The sequence below is a fragment of the Haemaphysalis longicornis genome, unplaced genomic scaffold (assembly GCF_048455015.1).
Source record: "Haemaphysalis longicornis isolate Haplotype H1 unplaced genomic scaffold, Haemaphysalis longicornis Haplotype H1 scaffold_8, whole genome shotgun sequence".
Taxonomy (NCBI): Eukaryota; Metazoa; Arthropoda; class Arachnida; order Ixodida; family Ixodidae; genus Haemaphysalis; species Haemaphysalis longicornis.
The window spans coordinates 139,599,021-139,605,650 of record NW_027526445.1 but is presented as its reverse complement, the minus strand read 5'-3'; the positions used below and the strand labels follow the sequence as shown (position 1 = coordinate 139,605,650).

General features: G+C 45.1%; 1 long non-coding RNA gene across 1 annotated transcript; it reads left to right on the top strand.

Annotated features, from left to right (window-relative positions):
- The first annotated feature begins 460 nt into the window (after positions 1 to 460).
- LOC144150015 (uncharacterized) lies at positions 461 to 2,336 on the top strand. The gene is made up of 2 exons (XR_013318411.1): positions 461 to 961; positions 1,542 to 2,336. It is a non-coding gene; the product is annotated as an uncharacterized LOC144150015 (long non-coding RNA).
- Positions 2,337 to 6,630: the final 4,294 nt, after the last annotated feature.

The following is a 6,630-nucleotide window of genomic DNA, read 5'->3' as shown; positions in this document are numbered from 1 at the left end:
GCGCGGAGAGATAACACCTGCGGGCGCACGCCGACGGAGCACGACAACCCCCGACTAAGAAATGCATTCGCATTTACGACGACGACGACGACGAAGGCAGAACAACGAGGCGCGCGCTCACGTGCGCTCGCGCTGGAGGAATGCAGGCGCATGCCGGCCAACGGAGCAAGACAACCCCCGGCTAATAAATGCATTCGCATTTAAAACGAACAATTCCGAGTCCCCATAACCCCCACCCAGTGTTGCAATGGCACAAGCGGTTTACGTCAGCTTCATGTGCGAAGGACCCACGCTCGATTCGGACCACGGGAAGTGTATCTTTTTGTTGGGTCAACATCATCGTCCCATTGTGTAAAGTTGGCTTTCCTTCAATGCGTTCTGGTTACGTTACCGCAATTATTGAAGCCAGGAAAGCTTTCGCTTTAAAAAACTAATAGAGCGTATTCACATACATACAGGCAACCATGCGTGCGCCGCCATATCTGTGGCCAAGCGTCTGTTGCTAGGCGACGTTGTGCGCACGGCCCGCAGATCAGGCCCTCCTCTTCTCCTCCGTGCCTTCATGGCGGCCAGGCAGGTCGCGGTCCGCGATATGAGCTTGTGTTTTCGTGCAAGGCGTGTGTGAGTGGCTTGATAGTCTGTTGCACCGCGATAGCGTTGGTTACGCGAAAATTCATGGTTCCGCTCATGAGTGTGACAACCTTATTTGCAATTCAACCCCAGCCTCTGCGCACACCTACGAGCGAGTGCGAGCCGGTCGGGGCGCAAAGGTTGCATCGTTAGCGCATTGGTCGTTTGTCAGCATGAACTGCATCATTTCCAAACTGATGCCCACTGAACGCAAAGTAATAACTCGACGCTAAGTACTGTTGAGTACAGTGCGATCTACCTATCGCCAGACGCGTATCAAGTCGCCGCCGCAGATCAGCTGATGGCCAGCCGCCGCGCTCTAATGTCACAGGTGAGTTGTTTTGCTCAGTGTAAAACGTAGCGCACGAGAAACCCAGTGCCAATGTGTCGCCCGTGCCATCTTGAGGGAAGCCGTTTTTAGGGCTGCTTTTTTGATAATAACTCGAACATAAGCAGCAACGTGTTTTCTTCTTGTTTTTTCTCGTGCGGTGATTGGATCGCATGCAGCGATCAATTTACTTCTGTCAATCTCAGCGCAGGGCATGAAGCCCTGTGTTTCGATTGTCCTTGGGTGGAGTGAGGAAACCGGCGAGCATCAGTTAAAGGTCAAAACCTCGGGTACTTCTATCCTGCGCACTTTTGAGGCCGATATATCTTTTAAAGAAATTGCTGTTCGATCACGCCGTCCGGAAACGAACGTCGTCTCAAGCTGTTGTTTTGCGCCAGCAGCGCTTAGCGAAACTTACTATTATGTGTTTTTAGGGGCAGCAGAACTGCCATTTCAGTCTCCGTACAAAACTTGTAGCTCCTGCTTGGTTTAGAAAAACTAATTGTGCACATAATGGAAGTAATTGTGCCTTTCTGCTTCACCCCGAACTTTAGCCCGTTTTTGTCTTTCTCTTTCATTGCAGGCGTATGCAGCTGCTAGAAAAGAAATACGGCGCCCTCACAGAGCTGGTGTGCGTCCTGCGGGGCAAGCCTCAAGAGTGCCGTTTTTTGCGGCATCCGTGAGCAGCAGCAGGTTTAAATACAGTGATGGTGTTTAGCACACTTCGAAACTGATCTACAGAAATATTCAGAAATAAATAGCGAGGTCGACTGGTGCCCTTTTATGTGCATTTAGGTGCCTTTCCAGCTACTGCTATTTGAATTTACAATGACTGTGGAAAATGAAAAAAAAAAAAAAAAAGACACATTTTGGTCATGCTCTTCATGTGCTAGAATATAAAAAAAAAAAAAAAACATTTTAGTCATACTCTTCATGTGCTAGAATATTTTTTGCAAGACGTGGTTTCTGGCCAGGAAATGATAACTCATGGCCATCGCCTTCATTTTGGCTAAATCAACTGTTATGAAATGGTGATCTGTACAGTGAGCACAAGGATTTCATTGAATTATCGGGCCAAATTTTGTCACACTGGAAAAGTTACGCTTGTGTTCCACTTTTTGGGAAGTGCGTTCATTGCTTAGAAAAGGAAAAGTTCACACATGAATTGATAGGCGTACTTAAAATTGAATGTTTAATAATGTGTGCATTAGAGACCCTTCAGTTGCACTCCCAAAAAAAGAAATCGTGTATCAAAACCTTGCTATGTAGCAGGGAAGGGGCGAGATGACGTGTTGGTTTCGATGTGCTTTTAGCCTTTTCATTGGTTGTAATCGCATTGGTATGTTTATTCCTTGAATAAACAATCAGTCACAGTTCAGTGCTTTGTCCTGCCCTTGTTCATATTGCTTTGTAAGACCCACTTTTCATTATGCAATACCAACTAGCTTACCAACCCATGTTCTTTGTGCACCACCAAAGCTTAACATTGGTGTTTCCGGGCATCAGCAGCAAGGCTTCTTAAGTTAACTTGTCTTACTTACACCTAGGGTAACTGCTAACAGCAGCTTGGGACACTATTAAAAATGGCATGATGAGAACATGTCTATCAAGAAACATTTTATTACACATCAATAAAACACCACCCAACCAACAGTTCACAATGTAATTACCCATCAGTTAAATATTAGTGATAGTTTGCAGTAGGTCACAGGAGCACCGATGCAGTCTGCCGATTCTCTTTTGTTGTCACTTCTGCACTACTACTTGGAGCTAAACAAGGAGCCTTGCTGGGGTACAAAAAAAAATTACACCCATCTCCCCGAAGGGAACCATGAGTAGGATGCGGAGTGTCATGGGGGTTCCGTTTGCGTTTCCGTTATGTTTAATTGCGTCAGTGCACCCGCTGACGGGACTGTTGCTTCCATCCTAGTTCATCTGAAGAAGCTCGGAGTCAAGCGAAGCAAGCACAGCACTGAACGGGCGCTCTGCTAGTTCCCCTTTATATTCACAGCTGTAGGAGAGGAGACTACGAGAGAGAGAGCCACGCATGCGCGCGAGAGAGCTGAAGCGAACGGAGGAGGAGCGCGCACAGACGGTAGGAGAGGAGAGGAGAGTACGCAGCTGTTTGGAAAGGAGGAGAGGAGCGCATGCACAGATGGTGTGCGGACGGTCGCCACCGGTCAACAAGTGACATACCCCCGAGCATAAGACACTCCGCATCTAGAACACGGAAACACCATTTTTTCCCATTCCATTCGGTTTTTGTGTGTGGGTGCTTCCACTTGTAACCTTCCATTCTTTGTGTTACGATTGATACACATAGCCATGCCCTATTGTGCACAGTTAATCTAAAGCAAGGGTGTGAAACACCCGGGCCACATGTGGCCTGCAGACCTTTTGATTTTTGTTTTGACCTTTTGATGTATTAAAGGATCACCGTAAAACAAATATCAGTGCCTAGATTTTAGTCATCCTGGAGATCAGTACTGATATGTTTCTCGAATGGTGACACCAAATTCCATACAGAAATGACCAAGCATATTTACAATGTGTGGGAAAGGACTTGTTTCGTTTGAACGGCAGCATTAGGTGACAATTTGTTACACACCCCTCCCCCCTGCCTTTCTTGCATTGCAACCTTCCCATGTGGGACTGAACTTCTTGACTGTGGCTTGCTTGCTCACTGATGTGAGTTGAGACCCCTCATGTCACTAACTAAGATGCACAATTTTTTTTGCACAAAACATTAACTCTTAAAAACTTGCATACTACGACGACAATCATCAATGTCAGTTTGGACAAAAAAGGGAAAGAAATACTGACATTAGGCAGCATTACAAACACCCTGTATTTTTTGTGAAGACACAGAACTAAGCTGAAGAACGTTTACTAGAGCAGCAGCAGCAGCATAAAATGGACAGTGGTGTAACAACTGACAAAAAATAACCTACCTAAACCATTGGAATCAAAATCACAAGCGTAACAGTTCAAAATTGGGCTTGATGTCTTCATCTAGACTCCCATTGCTTTAGGCTCGCAATGGGTGCTGCCATTCACTGCGTGGAATAGCATTTCAAATTATGGAAAATTCGGAGGGCTTATTTTACACATTACGGCACATCAAAACTTTCACCGCCAAGAAATGAGGTAAATCGTCGGTCAACAGTTCAGGAAACAGCTTTTCATGTTTACAGGAGCAAAATCCTCATAATGTTCTGTTTGAACAGAAGAGTGCATTCATACAGATGACCAGGGCTAAAATCTTCATGACAGAACATAACTGCAAATCGCACAATGAAAACCAAAACATCTGTGCATTTAGATACTACAGCGAAACAAAAAATTGCATCAATAAGTCAATCATCAGAAATTGCACTACCTGGTACAGTAGCCTGTGCATTGTGCTGTTATGACCATCGCTGGGTAGTCCCTAAATCATACTTCCAATAAATACACATGGTTTGCGGTGATTTTAGATGCCCACCACACAACATTTTTTGCACACCCGTTACACACCACACTAACCATGCGTTGCATCCTGGCTGTCTTAATGGTCATGTTCGCCTTCTAACCAGTGGCATTGGATGCCTGCTGCTCTTTTCACTGTTGCCCAGTATTGGCATTTCATTGCGGCCATTCCCATTCCATCCTCTTCTGTGTGGCTAAGGTGTTGTGCTGCTGGGCCCAAGGACATTGCAGGTTCGATTCCCAGTTACTTTTCTGATAGAGGCGAAAAGCAAAAACGCCCGTGTCTGCGAGACTTCGGCGCACGTTAAAGATCCCCCCCCCCCTTCTTGCCCCAGGTGGCCAAAATTAATCCGGAGCCTTCCACTACGGCGTGCCTCACCCACCTATTTCCCACACAATAAGGGAAACTGCTAGACATTGTTGTCTCAGCCAAACTGATGCACACGGCTTGCTGGAAAATGCCTATTCGAATGGCACAACTGACTGGCTCAGATTTGCTAGAGCTGCGCAGACAGCTACAATTTTGTCTAGCCGGGTGAGCCTCTCATTGTGCTTCACAGTCACAAGATCAATTGGAATAGTGCTTGACAGGTTTCAGTATCGTCCTCTAAGTAGCCCAATCACCCGTTCTACATGAATACGGACATTAGCCAATTTTCGAGTTTTTTGGACGTCCCAAGCCGATAACTGCTATTTCCCCCTAGTGAAAGCCGGCATTTCTAGCTTGGCTGAGTGGATGCCAACAGCATCACCTATTGTGAATCCTCTGTCAGCCAACACTGTGTCACCTGGTACAAGGTTATTTAAGATGCCGCAAGACTCGGTAAGGCGCTTGTCGCTGGTCCGACCACCCCAACCCTCGGAAATGAAAGTGACTGCACCTCGTGCTTTGCAGCGCAACGCCTTAGCCACTGAGACACCGTGGCGGGTTATATTTGCAGCATTGGTAAAACCATTTTGGAATACTGCAACTTGCCAAGGAATTTAGTCCTGTCAGTTTTACCTTGCAATGTGATTATACTCACATTTTTTGCAGTTTGTTTTTAGTTGTAAATTAAGTGTATCAAGTCATTTTTTTTGCGTGTTTGCCATTCAGCAGAAGACTGCACTTACTGGGCACGTCTGGTATTGATGGTCATTTGTACTCAACACATCCTGTATTTACAGATTTCTTTTCTGACTCCAACAACTGCATCGGTGAAGCAATTTTGTAAGCCTGCAGCTCGTCGTCTTGTTCAGTTGTTATTAACGTGCTATGTTAGAGAAATCACATCAATCTCAATTATCTTTTTAGTTTAAGAGTGTGGCATTACTTTGTGTATTTACCAGAAAACTATTACCTGTCTGTATAATGCCTTTAAATCCCTATTTCTTTGAACTGTTTCAACACTTTTCTGTGTATGATACTGTCCAGTTGCTGTGATTTTTTTAACACGAGGAAAATGCAAATATCATTTTAAGCAGTGACATCACAAATGACATACTGTGTGCTGAATAAACTTTTTCTGTTGTTGCCTACTAACCTGTTGCCTACTAACAGCTTTGCAGGCTTTGCTTAAAGACCTACAAAAAAAAAAATAAGTAGCAGATAGTGAATTTTCACTATTGTAAACGCGATACCCAGGACTCTGCTGGGAAAAACTCGTCATTGTGTACATAGAAGGGAACTTTGTATCTGGCACACAGCATCACTGAAAAGCAATTTACATGCCCATCATAGCTAAAACATGCTAAAATTCACACTCACTGCTACATTGTAATTTTTTTTTATTCTAAGCATCCCCTTTTATTCATGCCCCTAGCACTTGCGATAGATGCACTTACGGTTGATGCACAAAGATTTGGAGTATTTAACATTCAATACACCTTTTATTAAAATGGGGTAGGAACTAAGAATTGAGCAAATGGGGCAGTAAAAATTGGAACAATTCATATGGTGAAAGGTGTTGGAGGGCCAGAGACAGATGTGATGATAGTTTCAGGGTGCTTACTGCTCCTACCCTTGTTCTACTCTCCCCAAGTAGGAGCTGTGCAGTACGGTCTCCCACTGCTATTAACACTGCAACTTGGTGTGGCTGTGTGAGGACGCTGACATAGCATGTGTGCTAGGCCTGCTCCTTCCTGGCACCTGTGGCACTCTGCAGGGGGGGTGGGGGGACAGCTACTGTTACCTGTCCTGGGTAACAGTAGCTGTAGACAATTAA